Raw genomic sequence first — 21,105 nt, forward strand, 5'->3', positions numbered from 1 at the left:
TTTGAATAATAATAATTTAGTTACAAATATTGGAGATATTAATTATGTAGAAGAAGAACAAAAATTAGAAAAATTTATACCAATTACTAAACAATTTTGCGATAATATTATGTTAGTAAAAATAATAGATTTTATAGATTGTACAGGAGATTTGAAAAATGGAAAATTTTTAGTAAAAAAAGAAGCTTGTGGATCTTTTAATAGTTTATTAAGATCTAGATTTTCTCATTTTAAACTATCTGCACATGGAGTTAAAGCTAAATTACCATATTTATTAAACACCAATTCTAAAAATAATTATATTATTAAAGGAGTTAAACAAATTATAAAACAAGATATAGAAATTATTAATAAAAAATATAAAAATCCAGTAGTTATTCCTTATAAAATAGAATTAGCAGATGTAGAATTAGAAACATTATTAATTAATTTACCAAAAATGTTAGAAGAATTGAAAAAATAACATTATTATTTATTAGATTTTGATATAACACAAGATTTTGCAGGAATTTTTAATAAAGAAGAAATGATTAATTATTTAATAAATAATTTTAATTTTTGTATACAAGGTAAATTTAAAAAGAGTGTAATAATATAATTGTAGATAATAATAAAACTGTTGGAAGAGATTGTTTAACTTGGATTAATAATAATTCTAGAGTTAAAATTTATAATAAATTTATATGCCAATTAACAAGTCCAGGAGTAAATAAACAACTTGGTAACCATATTATAGATTTTTTAAATTGTCCAGATAAAAGATTAAAAGAAACATTTACATCTAATTTAGCTAAAGAAAATGGAATAACAAGATTAGAAGCAACTATTTATAATTATTTTAATAAAGAATTCCAAGAAACTAAAGAATTTGATCCATTAAAAGATTGTATAGAATTATTAGATAATAATAGAAATTATTTTGAAAATGCACCATTTTATTGTGTTCCAATACATAGAATGTGGACAAAATTAACAAATAATCTATTAAATAGTTGTTGTATTGTTTCTAAAAACTTATTACAATATGCATATTGGGGAAATAAAAATACAAGAAAATTAACAGGAATACAAATAAAATTACCATTAATACAAGAAGAAATAAATAAAATTATTAATTATGTATTATCTGCATTTAGTTTTAATCTATTACCAATTAACTATTTAGAATTTATAGAAGATTTAGAAAATCCAAATAATGTATCTGTAATACAAAAATGTTTTATTAAAAAAGGAGAAACATATTTTACTAAATCTAATACAATTTATTCTTGTTTAGATAAAAATATAGAAGAATTAGGATTAGTAAAAACTAAAAATGTTATAAAAATATTTTTATCTAAACAAGAATAAATTGTATTAGATTTAGTAAAATATGTTTCTCCTTTTTTAATAAAACATTTTTGTATTACAGATACATTATTTGGATTTTCTAAATCTTCTAAAATTCTAAATAGTTGATTGGTAATAGATTAAAACTAAATGCAGATAATACATAATTAATAATTTTATTTCTTTCTTCTTGTATTAATGGTAATTTTATTTGTATTCCTGTTAATTTTCTTGTATTTTTATTTCCCCAATATGCATATTGTAATAAGTTTTTAGAAACAATACAACAACTATTTAATAGATTATTTGTTAATTTTGTCCACATTCTATGTATTGGAACACAATAAAATGGTGCATTTTCAAAATAATTTCTATTATTATCTAATAATTCTATACAATCTTTTAATGGATCAAATTCTTTAGTTTCTTGGAATTCTTTATTAAAATAATTATAAATAGTTGCTTCTAATCTTGTTATTCCATTTTCTTTAGCTAAATTAGATGTAAATGTTTCTTTTAATCTTTTATCTGGACAATTTAAAAAATCTATAATATGGTTACCAAGTTGTTTATTTACTCCTGGACTTGTTAATTGGCATATAAATTTATTATAAATTTTAACTCAAGAATTATTATTAATCCAAGTTAAACAATCTCTTCCAACAGTTTTATTATTATCTACAATTATATTATTACACTCTTTTTTAAATTTACCTTGTATACAAAAATTAAAATTATTTATTAAATAATTAATCATTTCTTCTTTATTAAAAATTCCTGCAAAATCTTGTGTTATATCAAAATCTAATAAATAATAATGTTATTTTTTCAATTCTTCTAACATTTTTGGTAAATTAATTAATAATGTTTCTAATTCTACATCTGCTAATTCTATTTTATAAGGAATAACTACTGGATTTTTATATTTTTTATTAGCCTAATAATTTCTATATCTTGTTTTATAATTTGTTTAACTCCTTTAATAATATAATTATTTTTAGAATTGGTGTTTAATAAATATGGTAATTTAGCTTTAACTCCATGTGCAGATAGTTTAAAATGAGAAAATCTAGATCTTAATAAACTATTAAAAGATCCACAAGCTTCTTTTTTTACTAAAAATTTTCCATTTTTCAAATCTCCTGTACAATCTATAAAATCTATTATTTTTACTAACATAACTTAATATTATCGCAAAATTGTTTAGTAATTGGTATAAATTTTTCCAATTTTTGTTCTTCTTCTACATAATTAATATCTCCAATATTTGTAACTAAATTATTATTATTCAAATTTTCTGTAAGTAACCATAATCCAAATCTTTCATTTGTTGGTTTAATTTTATTACAAAGTTATTCTGTAATAGAATATTTAGAAGTAGCATCATTTTTATTTTCAGCATCCATTTATTATATAAAAAAATTAATAGGTTTTATAAAAGTAGCTAAAAATATATTTAGTAAAAAATGTATAAATATTATAAAAATTAATAATAATTTCGATGTAATTTATTAAAAAAATATAGTTTATATAAATTATTTTAAAATAAAATAAAAAATAAGATAACAAATAGAAATAAAAAAAAATAATATTAAAATTTGTAAATATTATATGAATTTTATAAAAATAAAAAGTAGCTGAAACTAAGTAGCTCAAAGCATAATGCGATAGCAATTTTACCTATATGAATAAATAAAACAATAATTATCTTTATTTTTAAAATTAATACATGCTTTTTTATTTTTTATTTTTTCTGGTAAATCAATATATGATCCTGCATTTAATGAATTGTTTTTATTCGATTTTAAAATTAATTTATCACAACTAACTAATGACCATCCAGATCCTGCATTAGGTTGATGTTGTGATTCTCTTAAAATAGTTTTCTCAAATTGTTTATCAATAAATTCATTTGTATCTAAAATATGATCTGTTATTACTGGAAAAAATTTTATGGTTTTTTGAATTGTATTACGGTATCTGTTGGAGAATTTCTCTCATAAGTACAACCTAGATTCAATTGACCTTTCATACTTTTATGAATTTTAAAATTTTCTTCAATTATTGATGTTAAATCTTTTCTACAAATCTCTAAATAATTTTTAATATTATTACTTTCAGGAGAAACTTTAAGTATATATTTATTGAATAAATCATTCTTAGAATTTATATTTTTAATATCCACTATATAATTATTTGATGATTCATTTATATTTTTAGCTAATTCTTTTATTAAATATTTCTTTGATCTATTATCTATTTATATAAAAGCGAAATGGCACTCACTCACTCACTCACTCACTCACTCACATAACTAAAAATCTACCGGACCAAAAATGTTCAAATTTGGTAGGTATGTTCAGTTGGCCCTTTAGAGGCGCACTAAGAAATCTTTTGGCAATATTTCAACTCTAAGGGTTGTTTTTAAGGGTTTAAAGTTCGTCTTTTAGCATGTATATTCTTCTTCTCCCAATCTCTTAATTAGAATTGAAATTTCCATATCATATGTTACTATAGAACTATAATCTAGATAGAGTACCTCTTCAAAACAGTTGTTAACTGGCAACTAAATCAATAATTTTGTCAGGTTGGCATTAAGTTGAGTTGATTTTGTTAGGTTGGCACCAAATGAAGATTTAAATGAATTTATTGCGGAAAAATTGATTGGGCACTGCTACTTCAATCCTGGGAATATTATATTACTAGCCGTCAGGCATGCTTCGCTCGCCATATCTGTTTAGCCAGACGTTTAGTCTGGACCCCCGACTGGATTGTCCTATTATAATATGATAAAAATGAAAAAATGCAGGCGAGCGAAGCGAGCCTGCTGATCTCATTCTTGGACGATCCAGACGGGGGTCCAGGGGGCGGAGCCCCCTGGCTAGACAGATATGGCGAGCGAAGCGAGCCTGACGGCTAGTTTGTTTTAATATTATTTTCTTCAGCTAATTTTTTAATATAATTTATATTTCTTAACCTTAAAATTTTTGGATATTTTTTAATTTTTTCCAATCTATTAATTAGTTGTTCTCTACTTAAATTATTTAAATTATTAACATCATATTTCTTTCCAATATCTTTAAGTTTTTCAAAATTTAATATTTGATAATTATCTTCATTGATTTTAAAATCCTCTTTAATTTTTAATAATGCTTTTTCATTTAATCTATCATAATCATGAATATGATTCATTTCAGCCCATTTCTTCAATTCTAAGAATTTTTTATATTTTATAGATGAATTAACTTGATGCTTTTTAGATTTTAAATGTCTATTAAAATTATAATTCATTGTAAAATTAACATCACAAATTTTACAATAGATTTTATTTTGATCACTCATGATTTTCAGTTACTATTTATAGGAGAAAAATTTAAGGTATTTGAAAAAATTATTCTGTTATAATTTCTTGATAAATATTCTTTAAAAATGATAAATCTTAAGAATATTATTGTATTAATTGAGTTCATGAATTAGATCCTATTTTTAAGTTAAATAAATTAGATTTATTTAAATTAGATTCAATAAGATCAACCTTATTCATGAATCTCAATTAATTAATAATAATAATTTATTCATGAATCTTAATTAATGAAAGAATTATATTATTAAAATATTTTAATAATTCAATATAATATTTAATTTATTAATTTATAAAATAATAGATCAACCTTATTCATAAATCTTAATTAATTCATAATAAAGTAAGCTAAGATCAAGAATCAAATAGCATTGTTACTATGAGTCTCTGTGGTGTAGTGGATAGCATGTCTGCTTGTCACACATGAGACTCTGGTTCAAATCCTGGAATGGACCAAATTTTTTTGATCAATGAAAATTATTTGAAACTTAACATCAAGAATTAAATTCAAATTTATAAAATGATCAAGTGGTCTAGTGGTTAGAATGCTTGACTAATAAATGGGAGACTCTGGTTCAAATCTAGATGTCTCCCATTAATTATTGAGGACATAGTAAATGTGAAATTACTGAACTGTTATCCAATGGGCCCAACGGATATCTTAAGTAGGTATTTTCACTAAAAATCTATGAGACTACCTAGGAGTCGTTCCTCATGGGGGTTAAAAAAAAATAACCCCCAAAATTCCTTCATCTCCTATATCCTTACTTCATGATCTGTATGCAAAAATTTCATCATGCCTGTAATTAAAGATCCATAGCTATAAACGCTAATATGTGATTGCGTAAAAGGCCATGCGTACAGATCATGAAGTAAGGATAGGAGATGAAAGGAAAATATGATCATATTTTGTTTTTTTAAAAAAAAACAAAATATTCGTAATTTTAATAAATTCGTAATTAATTTAGAATTTTAGAAAATTGAATTTTACTTGGAGACCAAAAGTCTCCATTTTATTGAATTAGAAATTTGATAATTAAATTACTCTGCTTGAAACTGTGTCTCTAGTGAGTGGAATGGAATTAGAGTGAAAAATAAGTCACTCCAAAAAAATTTTTCTGATACTTAACAGTGATTTTTTTGACTTATTTTTGATTATGAAATTTTGAGTTATTTATGAATAATTCATTGAAAAAATGATATTTTCTCTTAGAATGTAATGAATTTTATCGAAAATTAGTAAAAATGAGTTAATTTTAATGATTTGAAAAATAGCATATCAGCCACTCCAAAAGTGCTCTAGCTCTCTCATCATACTATCTACTCCTATGTATAAACAAACTACAAGACGATTAAGTAATACCTTGTACTTGGATTTATACACCCAAGTAAATATACATGAAGCCAAGTTTCTTCCTTCAAGTTTGATAAATACTGCTTGAATGTAGAGCAAAATAAAAAATTTTTTGAAAAAAAATACTTATGTCATAAATACATAGTGCAATAGACATAGTCATCAAGAAACAATGTTCATACAAAAGTCACTTAAAATCATTCATATCTATCTCTATCTCTAATTGCATTCAATCTCTATTCTCGTTATAGTTATTTGTGCAACTAGTGCGCAAAGTGACAGTTTGCTGCACCGAAAGAAACGTTTACGCCCGAGCCGTAGGCGAGGGCGGAATGGCTTCTTGAGTGCAGCAGAGGAACTTTGCGCACGTATTTCACATTTAATTTTTCCTACAGTTACCATTGAATATGAGAAGTGGTTGATTGAATGATTATGGGTAAAATGATGGCTGAAGTCCATGAAATGTTTGTGTGTTGTGTGTCTGTTATTAATAGCAACTTTAATTCATTTAAAAATTAATAATCCAATTGAAGTTGAAAATTCTCAGCCAAAGTTCTCATTTTTATTCATTCAAGAATCAGAAAAAATACAGTTCGAACAAAAACTTCACATTCAAAATACACGTCAACAGCTTGTTGGCTGAACCGAGATGCAAGATGGCTGAACCGACAAGCGCGCGACCTAGCGGGAAGAATCGTACCTAAGTTTGTTTCATCCAGCTAAAAATTACTGAAACACGATTCAGAAATTTAGACTTTTGCTCAAATTAACGAGAAAAATGCTCAAAGTAAACTGAAAAATATTTATAAAAATAACATAGACAACAGAGAATATTTATTGTAGTAGTGTTATTTTTATTTATATGAATATCGAATGGTAATCATTTAACCTCAAAATTCGAATTTTATAATGTATATTTGCTACTTTTCTCATTTCTTGGAGTTGAAATAATAATTATCAATAGAAAAGAACTATTATTTATTATTTAATGATGAGAATTCGTAAATGATGATTATTTAATTATGATTTAGATGAACATTATTCTTGTTTTGGATTTCTAGATTGGGATTTTATCATAAATGTAGGGTTTGCCATTGAAATGATTCTTATCTAAATCTAACCACAGTCATTTTTACTCACTTAATGTTTGTTTTCGTGCACTAATCCTCCATATAACCCACCAACTATTTTGTGTTGCCATGATGCAAATCTGGAGCGCAGAAAACTTTTTTCCCGCACTAAAGCGGAAAAGTGAATCTTTGCGTTCTGTAATCAGTGCAGGAATCGTCACTTTTCAAGGTAACTGTAGGAAAATTAATTTTTCATGCTTTGTAAAATCCGTTGAATTATTAGCAATACTGTCTTCTAAGCCTTTTCCCACTGAGGTGGGGTCGGCGTTTCGGGTCAGTTGCTTCCAGGAGTCTCAGTCATGGGCTTCGTTTGGAGTTACTCCCTTCTCTACAAGATCTTGGGCGATAAAATTTTCCCATTTCTTCCTAGATCTTCCCCTCTTCCTAGTGTCTTCTTCGACATCTAAGTGGTCGATCTTTTCCCCACATAATCGTCCTCCCACATGTCCGTACCACTGCAGTCTATTTTCTTTAATATTTCTGTAACCTTCATTCAGTTTCTTATCATTTTATTTCGGATTCTATCCCTTCTAGTTAGGCCGTAACTCCCCCTCAGTATCTTCATTTCAGTGAGCTCCAGTCTGTGTTCAAGGGCTACCCGACCGCACGACTGTTTTATAGATTTTTACCTTTAGTTTTTCATTCATTCTTCTATCACAAAGTATTCCTCCAATTTATCCAGGCTGTATCATTATACGTATTAATAATTAGCGCTATTGCCGTTCAATGTAAATTGACACAAAGAAAATTGAAAGCAACGTGTGTAAGCCAGTATATATCTAGGGTGCTACGACATAAGCAGACAAGTCACAAAATGGTCAAAATGCGTTTTTCGTCCTAACATATTAAAAAAATCATGTTTTTGGACTCAGGGGACCTTGAAACGTATAGAAAACTTGAAATTAGGGTACCTTTTTTTTGGAAAGCGATCCCAGGTAGCACAGAAACGTTGAAATAACGTTAGAAACACGTAATACCTTAACGTTGAAAAGACGTTTAAATTCAACGTTGAAAACACGAGAAAATGTCCGCCGTTTCCACGTTATTTTCAACGTTGAATAATAGTTGAAAAAACATTGTAACAACCATTATTTTCAACTATAAATAGACGTTGAAAGCACGTCGTGACAACCATTATTTTCAACCATAAATAGACGTTGAAAGCACGTTGTGACAACCATTATTTTCAACTATAAATAGACGTTGAATTAGCCATACTTTTGAACCGGTACCTTATCAATTACATGGTAATATTTCTAAAATCATTTGAAAAGAGATGAAAATACGAAATCATATTTCCATTTATTTACATATGATTTCATGTAACAGAAATATTACCCTGCAATGCGGTACATTGGTAAGTTGACATTAAAAACACACAATAAAAACCATATTCATCTATTTTCTGTATAGGGCTACTTTTTATAGAAATAGAAAGGAAAATAAAAATCTCAGTATCCTTTTTGAATTATTTAATCACTATTATTAATCATTATTTAAATGATTCAAAAAGGATACTGAGATTTTTATTTTTCTTTCTATTTCCATATTACTTCAATTTTGATCCACAAAAATAGTATGATGAAAGGTTGTTTAAAGAACTAAGATGGTTACAACCAAATTACCATGGTAATTTAATATACTCTGCCAAGCTCAAAAACTTTTATGTTTGTAAGAAACATAAATTAAAACTATTATTTCAAGAATTAGCAGTTGTTTAAGAATCTTGAATTTTTAGTATGATAATTTTATCTGTGGTGAGCAAAAATAGCTCAATTCTTTCTAGGAAATAATATATATCTAAATTTTTACTTGACATTTATGCCAGGTTTAAACTATGCCAATTGGCAAAACAATAATAATTGTCAATTAGTTTTTATTTAGCTATGCCTAGATGATGGTTCTAGAATTAAAAGATTCAATTGATACTTTACACCAGCTATAAATTTCAGAAGACAATATTATTGTCTTGTCAATTGGCATTGTATAAACCCGCCTACATTTTAGTTTTCAGGTATGATGATAGTTTGTGATTTATGCAATAGAGAAACAAATATTTTATTACAGTGTTTCAATAGAAAGGGACTTTCAAAATAACTTTCCACTTTCATTTCATAATACTTTTTAATTACCGACGAAATTAGATTGTTTTTTCTCCACTGAAAATACTCTGCCGCATATTTTAGCCAATCCTTAATAGCGTCTTCAATTTGGGTCTCAATGCCCACAGTCGACCCACAAGATTTTTTGATAGAATCTGAAACATAAGGTAATATAAATTTTAATAAGAAATTCTATAATATGAAGGCAGATGAAATTTTGCCACTACATAGGAGTTATTATTTGATACAGATGTTGCATGGTTAAAAGGGAATTGCTTTTAACAACAAGTACAGAAATTTTTCTCAAGTGCACATCTAATAATGTTATACATTTGATATTTTGTTACACACATTGATATTTTGAATCACAAGGCGAGGTGATGATTGTTTTTTAGATAAAAATAGTCCATTACTATACAATAGTCAGACGAGAAAGTCACACAAGCTGTTCGTTCAAACATTCAAAAGAACTAAGAATAAAGTAAGAATATTGGGTTTCCAAATTTTGTAGCATAGACGAATTTTAACTTGAAATACTCCTCTTTCATTAGGCCTATAGAAGTAAACAAATAAGGCTCTATATAAAAACGGTAGAAAATTTATTTTTTAATTTATGAGTAAAATTTAATAGTTACTGTAGGTACATACTTAGTTTTATGAAAAAAACAGTTGTATCCCGATATTTCAACCATTTTTTATTGGCCTACTAAATTTTGTAAACCTAGACCAAAAGTTTAAAATCACAATGAAATTAATCAAAAATATCCTTGACATATATGGGTTGTAAACATGCATAAATTAATTAAAAATTTAATTTTAAAATGAACAAGTTTAAGCTAAATTTCGTCACCATGGAATGACGATATTTGGAAAATGTTAATATTTATGAGCTGAACTCCAGACACCCGTTTTCAATTTCTTGGATCACCGAGTTAATTACTGAACTTGTTAAAAGCAATCACTTTGATGTTAAGTGATTTATATTATATTAAGTTCAATGTTATTATATTAAGTTCGATGGAATTTCTCAACACAAGCAGTCCTGTGACAAAAACAATACATAGATAGCATAATGAAAATATTTGTGCAGGAATCAAAGTAATAGTAATTTATTTGGAAGTTAAGTAGTAGGCTACATGTAAAATACTTAAAACCAAGCTTATTGTATTATATTAATTTTTAATAATTATATTAAATTAGAGCCCTCTAATTTAAAACATAATATAACTTACCTAACCCTAACCTCAAATGTAAACATAATTATGTTCAACACACAATATTTGTTTTGAAGTTTATACAATAAATCACCAAACAATCTCATCTTTTAAATAAGAATAATAAATTAAATAAACTTACCAAGTCAAAGTGGAATAGGTAGACTCTTCTAAAAGAGTTCACAGCTTTCATCAACGTGATGAGAATTCAAACATGAAATGGCGTTGATCAGTCGATCGTCGTTGATACGTTGATAGATCCGTTTTTGTGTAAGGACTACTGTAGCGCTGTGAGTGGTGGAATTGGAAGCTCGTTTTCAACGTGTTTTCAACTATAGATCAACCGTTGAAAACAACGTTGCATTTAAAACGTTGAAAAATTCAACCGCTAACGGTTATAGGCGATGTAAGTGATGACGTAAGCCGTTGCTACGACGCCATTTTGGTTTCTAAACAAACCGTTGCTATGGAGAGAGAGCATGTTATTCAAATGGGACTAAAACATCACCTTACATTTACAAGTATATCAATGAAATAATTGATTTCTAAGAGTTGAGAATATTTTTTTCATGTTCTTCACACTCAAATCATCAACTCTCAGTATTTATTCAGATCAAATAAATTTTTTTGGGACAGCCAAAGCAGAAAGTCTCACGAAGTAGAGCTTAGTACCATGTCTGTAGTCTGCTATGGAAAACCTACATGTAGAGAAAGTTGAAGTGCAATTTGAATTATTACCTAGAATTTCATTAGATTGCTATAAAGTTGTAATTTAAAAATTCCTATGAATATATTCTGTTTTCCTATTGTTTAGTGTAACTGTAAGAGTAGACTATAGGTTAGGTGTTTTCGTTTAGCAAAATAACCTAGGTACTTATAAGTTTGGTGTGAGGTTTTCTGAAGTACCTATATAATTGTTTTCAATCTACGTGAAATCGTAAAATATTGGAATGAACTCAACACAATAAAAAAGATGTAGATGCAGTGACCACTAATCATGTTGTATACTTCCTAAGTTCCTATATTCTAACTAAACGGTGATGATGTTTACAAGAATTCAAAAGGGGTAAGTAAACATGTAGAGTAAAGCAAATAATTAAGTATTTTATTTGCTACATTCACTGTAAACATAATTGTATTAATAATTTTACTAATGTAGTTATTCTAGATAAATTTGATAAATATTATTTTTATTAACAATAGCATAACCTAAAAATGTAGTACAGAACTTATAGAGGCGAGCTAGACCTTGGGATTTTCAGGAAATCTAAAAAAATGGTATGTAGCCTGCCTTTTCACTGTAATGTTTACAGTCAGGAACAAAGAAAATGTTCGTTTGCTTCAAACCATTTTCATTTTTGATCGAAATCAGACTGTATACATTTTCAAATAAACATTTCTAATGTGAAACAGCAGACTGTAAAACTTCCAGCATATGCTGTGACAGTAAACTTATATTGAAAACAAAATAATAATTAAAAATTTCATGTAAGAATTCATGTGGCACTTTAACTTTCTCTTCAACCTTGGAAACCAAATATTGATTGTGTTGAAACCAACAATTCAAACATGAACCAATATGAATTATAGTACTTTTGATTAGTACACGGATTGGAAATAAACCAGATCTTTTGTTTTCAGAATATGAAATTGCTACTGATGATACGGATATAGCTGAGACCAGAATTGTTCAAGTGATGCGGCCTCTCTGAATCCTGCCAATAAGGTAATACACATTCTTAGAAAGTGTAGTGTGTAGTGGTAGTATATTTCCTGTGTTTTAGTTGCAGTTAGATACTTTACACTGTATGAAATATCCATAATCTTTATTATCAAACGAAAATCCAAATTCCGAAGACTTCTGCTACTCAAATATTGACAACAGGGTAAACAGCTAGATAGAATAGTAGCGCTCATCGAATTTCCATCTAGCTGTTTACCCTGTAGTCAATATTTGTAGTAGTAGAAGTTTTTGGGGTGATTTACAGCATTCAATTTGGATTTTCGTTTAATAATAATTATAATTTCATTAGCATTTGAATAAATGCAATATCTTAGTAATTTCCATCTGTATCCATAATCTATTATATAATACTAGACGGATATGGCGAGCGAAGCGAGCCTGACGGCTAGTCTATTAGTCTAGATTAGACTACACTACAGTCTACACTATAGTCTACTTAGACTACACTATAGTCTACTATAATAAAGGAAATGATTGGCTTATACACGTACGGGATAGTAGATTCACTAATGACGCATCATCACGTCTAAACTTCTCAACTGATTAACTTTTTTGCATATTGATTTTTAATTTACCGAGGATGATTATAGGCCTATTTTAAGATTTTATTAGGTCAAGTTTTCGATTAGACCCTTGCAGAGCACGGGTTACCTGCTAGTGATCAAATTCAAAGAGATTTTGTTTGAAAGACATGAAAATTTATTTACCTAGAGTTGTTGAGCAATAAACAATTTTTTCCTCCATGATCCCTTTCCAAAAGGAGTCCGTATTTGCGGCCCGCAATCAGTAATAGACCAAAACAAACCTTTCATAGATGATGCTTTTTATTTCATTCAGGTAGCTGTAGAGGTGCGTTTACATTAGTCAAGTTTACTTGAATTGAAGTTTTGTATAAAATGAATGTATTTTGGAAACTTGAAGTCAAGTTAAGAAGGACAGAAGGTTGAATCCTCAACACCAATGTAGACCCTTCTTCAAGTTTTGTAGATGTTGAACATGTTTGACTTTTGAATTCAACTTGAATCTTGAAGAAACAATCCAACCTACAAATGGGAAAGTGAGATAAAATAGTTCTCATCAATGTTTGTTTCTATTACGAACTGATTGTTAATAATCACTTTTGAACAACTAAATTACGACATAGCAGTCAGGTATTTATAAATAAAAATCCACATTTGTGGAGTTTTTTTTTTTAGATTATACGTCCTAAAGACTCCAGTCATGGAGTATAAGACAAGTCATGTTATTACATAATAATTCTAACACTAAGTAGTTCAACCTAGTTTAGGTTTGAAAGGAATTCTTGTACACTATAAAAAGCTCTATCAACTAAATATTTTTTCATTTGTTTTTTGAAAATCTTCAAATCATCATTACTTTTCAAGATATGAGGTAGCTTGTTATAAAATTTCCTACCAATATAATCTGGTTTTTGATCAAATAACCTACTATTGTGACCCATTATATGATAATCTGCTCTGTTTCGCGTATTATACTCATGAACATCTGAATTCTGAATCACACCACTCGTTTTCACATGCATTACAACTTCATATACATACAAAGATGGCACAGTTAATAGACCAAGCTTTTTAAATAAAGGCCTACAAGAGTCTAACCTATTCACTTTCTCTATACATCTGAGTGCCTTCTTTTGAATCTTAAACACTCTGTCTATATTTTGTTGAGATGAATTACCCCATACTAAAATAGCATACCTAATATGAGATAGTATAAGTCCATGGTAAGCAGTTAACAGTAGTTTTTTATCATTCAGCCTAGCAAGCTGCCGCAGGACAAATACCCCAGATGATATCTTATTACATATCCTCTCAATGTAAGGATGCCATGTTAATTTCCTGTCCAATAAAATTCCCAAGAATGCTACTTTCTCTTCTTGGTCTAATTCATTTTCCTCTACAAACACATTTATTTCTCTATCCTCTACTGAATTATATTTACTTTTGAATTGTAGGAATTGACATTTCTTACTATTTATTGTTAATTGCCTTTGCTTCAAGAATTGGACAATTGACTGTACTCCAGTAGAAGCATTTATTTCTAGACTATCTAATAAATAATTGTTAAAGATAAGCGATGTGTCATCAGCAAACAACAGAGCTCTGTGATCTTTTAACTCTTTTGGTAATTGGTTCACATACAACAGAAACAGTAAGGGACCCAGAATTGAGCCTTGAGGTACTCCAGCCTGGACCTCCAGTTTTTGAGATTTAATTTTTACTATTTCATTCCCATCCACCTTGGTAAGCTCAACACACTGGTTTCTACCTATGAGATATGATTCAAACCATTTTAGTTCTATACCATTCACACCTACAGTTTTTAGTATTTCCAATAATATTCTATGGTTCACACAATCAAAAGCTTTGGATAAATCAAGAAATATTGCGGCTGCCTTCTCACCTGAATCTATTATCTCTATTAGTCTTTCAACAAGGGATACTATTGCAGTCTTAGTAGATTTCCCTTTCTGGAACCCATGCTGTTCATCACATATGAAATTAATTTCTTCCAGGTGCATCAATAACCTATTTAAAACTACTCTTTCAAAAATTTTACTTATTACATTTAGAATACTAATGGGTCTATAATTTTCAACTCTTTCAGAATCACCGCTCTTGAAAATTGGCAAAATTTTTCCTTGTTTCAGATCATCAGGGAAAATACCCTGCTCTAGTGAAGTATTAAGGAGATGCAATAAAGGGTCCAGTAATTCATTTTCACATTCTTTTAAAATTTTGCTTGAGACCCCATCCAATCCTACTGTTTTTTTGTTATTCAAATTTTTTATTATTCTTGACAACTCATCTCTTGATAATGGATGAAATTTAAATACCTTTTCAATTGGCTCAGCATTTAATGTAGTTGTATTATAAGTATTAGTGTTCAGTGACTTTTGGAGATTATATGCAACCTGTTGATAATATTTATTGAAAAAGTTACAAATGTCTATACTATCATCCATATAATTTCCATGTTCATCGATTATCCTAGGGACATTAGTAACTGTATCTTTTTGCTGCTCTCCTATTTCTATTAATCACCTCCCAAACAGCAGAGTTAAAATTGGTACTAGTTGTTAATATTTCAGCTGTTTTCTTACACTTAGCTTTCCTCACTTCTTTTGCATAGTTTTTCTTTAGACATTTGTATTTGACTTCACTCGGAACATCCCTCACTAATTTAAATTCCTCATAAGCTTCCCTAACAATATTTCTTTGAGTAAGAATATCTTCAGTTATCCATTCATCTACTTTGTTTAATTTACTTTTTACTTTGACTTTTTTTATCGGACAGCATACACTAATGTGAAATCTTAGAGTATCAATGAATTGCTTATATTTGTAATTTAGGTTACAACTGTTATAAACACTACTCCAATTTTCTTGAAGCAGTTCCTGCTTCAAACAATTTATATTTCCTAGCTCATATTGCTGAATTTCTTTCACAAAAGATTTTTTTCTGATTGGATTCTGGCCCTGCAACTTAACATCTAAAATTTGATAGTTATGATCTGATAGATCTGAGCTACCTAACCTGACATTACAACCTTCTATATTTGTGAGGATATTATCAATAATTGTCTGTGAAGTTCGAGTTACTCTTGTATATTCGTGGACCTTAATTTCTAAATTATTCATATTAATAATATCTCTAATATCCTCTGTCATCTTATCCTGCCTGGCAAAATCGGTATTGAAATCTCCTACTACTATAACATTTGTGAAACGAGCGGTTGTAATTTCCAAAAGTGTATGGAGCAGCTCACAAAATTTTTGCCAGTCTCCATTTGGTGACCTATAGATACCTAACACTGCTACCTCAAATCGATCATCAATTTTTAACCTTAGTCCCGTCACCTCTAAATCCATCTCAACAGAAAATCTCTTAACAAAATCCAGTTCATAAGTTTGGGTATGTTTAGCATTGCTAGTGAATATACATACACCACCACTTCTATGAGCTATTCTACAAAATTCTGATCTCAGTGAATAGCCTGGAATCCTAACTTGATTTATTTCCTTTATTTTTAAGCCAAGCTCTGTGAAAATAACAATGTCAGGATCCTCCTGTTTAAGAAATACTTCTAATCTGTCAATTTTGTTGCGAAGATACTGAATATTTTGATGATAAATACTAAAAACCTTACCATCTTGTGCTACTCTATCTCTAGCATTTGTAGCTATTTCCTTTTCACTGTTTTGAGCCAATTTACTAAAAAATCGTTATTTGTTTTTTTGACTGTTTTTAAACCAGAGGATTGCAAACGGCTTTCAATCAGCTCTGCCAATCTATTACAAAAGATTACTTTGCCAGATCGATTTAGATGCAACCCATGATTAGTGAAGTTATGTCTTTTCAGCCTTTCATTTAGAAAACAAATCCCCAGTTGTTTAGAATTCTTATTTTTTAGGCTGTTGATTGTATTATGGATTGATTTGTTTGTCGAAATGATTGCTTCATTTAATTCTGGCCTATCAAACCTATTAGGAATAGTACTTATTATTAAGTTTGTTTTTTTGCTGAGTGGCACAATTTCCTTGATTTTTTCTGTTACTTGAGGAAGATGATTCAAGTTAGGTTCATTTATATTATTTGAGCCACCAAGTACAATTAGATAGTCATTTTCATCAAAGTCTTTAGTTTGTTCCCTAGCTGACTCTACAACTGCATTAATTGATTGATGCACTTGGCTTGAAAAAACATTGTACATCAAATTTATTTTTTAATCTTTTATCAAGGAGATCACTGCAATCACGTCCATGACTGGACGTCAGTAGCAGAACTCTCCCTTTCCTATCTTTATTTCCCTCAGCTATATTTTTGGTTGCTGTCTTCAAAACCTCACTGTACGTTTTATTTCGACCATTTTCAGAGCATTTCCCATCATTTAGGTTAGATTCTATTTTTTTTGCATTTTGACGGAGGTTCTATCATACATTTAGTATTATCAAATTTAGATTTTAGTTTCTTTATTTCCTCCGACATTAGACTACATTGATTTTTTAGATTTAGTATTTCTTTTTTATGGTCTTCATCTTGTAATTTTATAATCAGTTCCAAAGATTTAATTTCTTCTACCATCCCTAACCTTTCTTCCTCAGACGTTTTTAGAGTTACTTCTAATTGGTTTTTTAAATTAGTGTGGCTACTTTGTAGTTGAGCAACTTTTTCGGCTAAAGTAGTTTGAAGAACTGGGGTTTTTGGTTTTGGCGTTTTTGAATTTTGGTTTTGGGAACGTGTAAGTACTCCCGCTATGTGTACATTTCTATTACTAACCTTCGGTGTTCTACTTGAGCTCATCTTCCTATCTAAGAAATTATATTACTTGCAATAATAATAATTGATTTATAAATGATAGGATTTTAATTTTGTTATAATTTTAGTCAAGTAAACTATCTATGTTTATTTTTAAATCTCGAAAACCTAACCTCAAACTAACCTCTAAACGGTGTTTGGCTTATTAAAATAGAATTAGGAATTAAAATCTAAAACAAAATGATAAAACGTGATCAAGAAACAATTAATAATGAAATTAACACAAAATTTGTACTTATCTGTGACTATTTATAACACAAAATCTTCCAAAACCCAGGAGCGAAATTATGTAGGACTTTCATTCAAAACCTCTAACCTTGATCCGTGCTTTCGGACACTAGGCCTTTCATCATGTGATGAACAAGTTGATGATCAACACGAGTCCCTTCAACACTAGGCCCTTCATCATCACTCGTGTTGATCATCAACTTGTTCATCACATGATGAAAGGCCTAGTGTCCAAAAGCACTCCACAAATGGATTTTCATTTATAAATACCTGACTGCTATGTCGTAATTTAGTTGTTCAAAAGTGATAAAATAGTTTTCAGTCAATGTAGAAATATAAAAACAACTAGATAGAAATGTATGATACAAGAAAAGCATGAAAAGAAAGAAGAAAACTTTGAGATATATTAGATATTTTAATCTAGGTTGTCGAAGTCATGAAAATCTAAATTCAAATGAACTTGACTAATGTAAACCCTACTTTAGAATAGCATGTTTATGAACACTTCTATTAATAAAATTGTAGCTTGAACCTTTCTTTAGCTTGTCAATAGAATTGTCATAAATGCATTAACGGAGATTGATCAGCTCTTAGTTTCAACCCGGAATGAAGCATGCTTTAATAGATGCGATCATATTATCCTCTAGTAAACCTAGATTAGCTTTGAATGAATATTCAAAAATACTGCTTCATTTAAGAGTGAGGCCCGGTTGCAAAAAACCTGTTAAGTGTTAATCATGATCAAATGCCACGAGAACCAATCAGGCTTTTTCGAAAAGAAGGCTTCTCTGATTGGTTCCAATTTAACAGGCTTTTGTGCAATCGGCACTTAGATTTAATTTGTATATGAACTCACTCAGCTTGTGAAACTTATTTCTTTTTTCATTTTTCTCTCCATTCGATTCCTGACATATTCATTCATGTAATAAAACGTTCTCCGAAGTACTTTTTTATTTGCTTGAAGCAGATTCAGCTGTCACATGTCTTACATCCTAAAACCGCTTTGTCATTTTTATATAAAACCCATAATCTTTTTTATTAATTATTTGGAGCTAATGTAACAGCAAAACTTAGTTTGAGTGCTTCAAACTAGTAACTAACCAAAAAAACTATACTATTCAAAATCTTTAAATCTTCAATTCCTGGACCAAAAATCAAGTGACTAAGCAGTGTGTGATATTATAACCTCAATCTTTGGACAACATTAACTTTTTATCAAAATTTTGGAGAGAAATAGTACAGGTTCAGTCTAGTTTTTCCTTCAATGCCATAATTATAATATTATGATTGTAGTATTTCGTACAATAATTAAATGAATGGATGAATGAACTATATGAACAAAATTATATTTAATTGTGAGTAATTTATCTTTTCCCTTACAGAGCTCAGAGCTTTCTCTTTTGCTTTCTTTGAAGTGCCTATTATTTTTTATGATTATATTATTCAAGATATTAATCCTATCGTGTATATATTTGAGATTGCAGTAAAGTTTCTCATCATAAATAGAGAATTGTCCATCTGTTTCAAGCACATCTTCAACCTTGCCGTCTAGAGATTTTGTTTATATCTTAGTGCCGGCTGCACAAAAGCTGGTTAAATTTGAATCGTTATTAATTTCACAAGAACCAATCAAAGAAGCCTTCTTTACGAAAAACCTGGTTCTTGTGAAATTAATCACGATTAAAATTTAACCGTCTGGTATGCAACCGGACCTTAAATTGACAATCTTAGGTTAGGCACACACCAGTTAGTCAAGACAAGACATGGTCAGACACAATACTTCTCATAGTTGCTTATGACGCAACACACACTGATTAGTCATTGAAATTAGACATGTCTTCATAAGCAGCTATGTGAAGTATTGTGACTGAACGTGTCTGATCATGTCTTGTCTTGACTAACTTAGTGCCAGTGCCTAGAGCCAGCCTTAGAGTTTGTGTGCCTAGCTTTAGTAAAAATAATTGATCTTGTTTGTGTAGTAGCTTTGGTGATGGTATATTGCTGTAGTATATTGATTGGTAGTGTATTGATTGGTGGTAGTATATTTGGGTACCTAGGCTAAACCAAAACACCTAACCTATATATTTAAGCTTTAGTCTACTCTAACAGTTACACTAAACAATAGGAAAACAGAATATATTCATATGAATTTTTAAATTACAACTTTATAACAATCTAATGAAATCCTAGGTAATAATTCAAATTGCACTTCAACTTTCTCTACAGGTAGGTTTTCCATAGCAGACTACAGACATAGTACTAAGTTCTACTTCGTAAGACTTTCTGCTTTGGCTGTACCAAAAAAAATTATTTGATCTGAATAAATACTGAGAGTTGATGATTTGAGTGTGTAGAACTTGAAAAAAATATTCTCAACTCTTAGAAATCTATTATTTCATTGATATACTCGTAAATGTAAGGTGATGTTTTAGTCCCATTTGAATAACATGCTCCCTCCATAGCAACGGTTTGTTTAGAAACCAAAATGGCGTTGTAGCAACGGCTTACGTCATCACTTACATCGCCTATACATTTTTGGGAAATAAACATTTATTTATTTTATATACATTGTCTCTTGATAATGTTGTTTGTGTGTTGGATATTGTGTTGTCTTGTTCAGTGGCATTGTTTTTATTCGTGATAAATAAAAATTATTCATGCCAATTAATGACATATAGTTAAATATCCATGCATTACAAATTAATGGGTTATTATTGAATGATTGATTTACTGAGAATGATCTCACTTCTAATTTATTCCTGTGATGCATGTAATAAAAAAAAACTTGAAATTATGTTGAAACGGTTCGTCCCTTGAATATTATTTATTGTTTTAAATTATATTCGTGATAACATCGTGTTTACAGTACAGTAAGTTAGATAAAATTGCTTCCACACACCATTTTAGTAGAATTTAACATTGAGAATATGCAACTGTGATTGTTAAATTTCAAATTCGAATTTATTTTGTCAATTACAATCACAAACAAATAGTAAATATTACATTTAAATACATTCAGAAAACTCCCTCATTCATAAAATGTTTGTCTTTCAAACATTGTAATTTTTGGAAACAAAATTCTTAAATTTCTGTTGTGAAATTCAGCTAATAAATATCTATATTGATTATATTCGTCCCAATATTAAGATCATTGTTTTGTGACTCACTGGCTTAGCTAGTAGAAACTAAATTAGCAATTTGACAGCATGTTTGAAATCTCTTTATTAAATTGAGAAAATTTAAGAAATTTCAATTCAACCCACAATCTATCCCATAACTTTATATCCATTAATCATATAATCA

The 21,105-nt window shown here is 29.0% G+C and overlaps 1 protein-coding gene across 1 annotated transcript in view; it reads left to right on the plus strand.

The window, feature by feature from the left end:
- Positions 1–21,105, plus strand: part of LOC120351783 — a 35,274-nt gene that overhangs the window by 4,594 nt on the left and 9,575 nt on the right. Inside the window, exon 3 of the mRNA XM_039430065.1 lies at positions 12,132–12,216. The gene's annotated coding sequence lies outside the window, so the exon portion shown is untranslated. The remainder of the gene's footprint in view (positions 1–12,131; positions 12,217–21,105) is intronic.

The sequence above is a fragment of the Nilaparvata lugens genome, chromosome 6 (assembly GCF_014356525.2).
Source record: "Nilaparvata lugens isolate BPH chromosome 6, ASM1435652v1, whole genome shotgun sequence".
Taxonomy (NCBI): domain Eukaryota; kingdom Metazoa; phylum Arthropoda; class Insecta; order Hemiptera; family Delphacidae; genus Nilaparvata; species Nilaparvata lugens.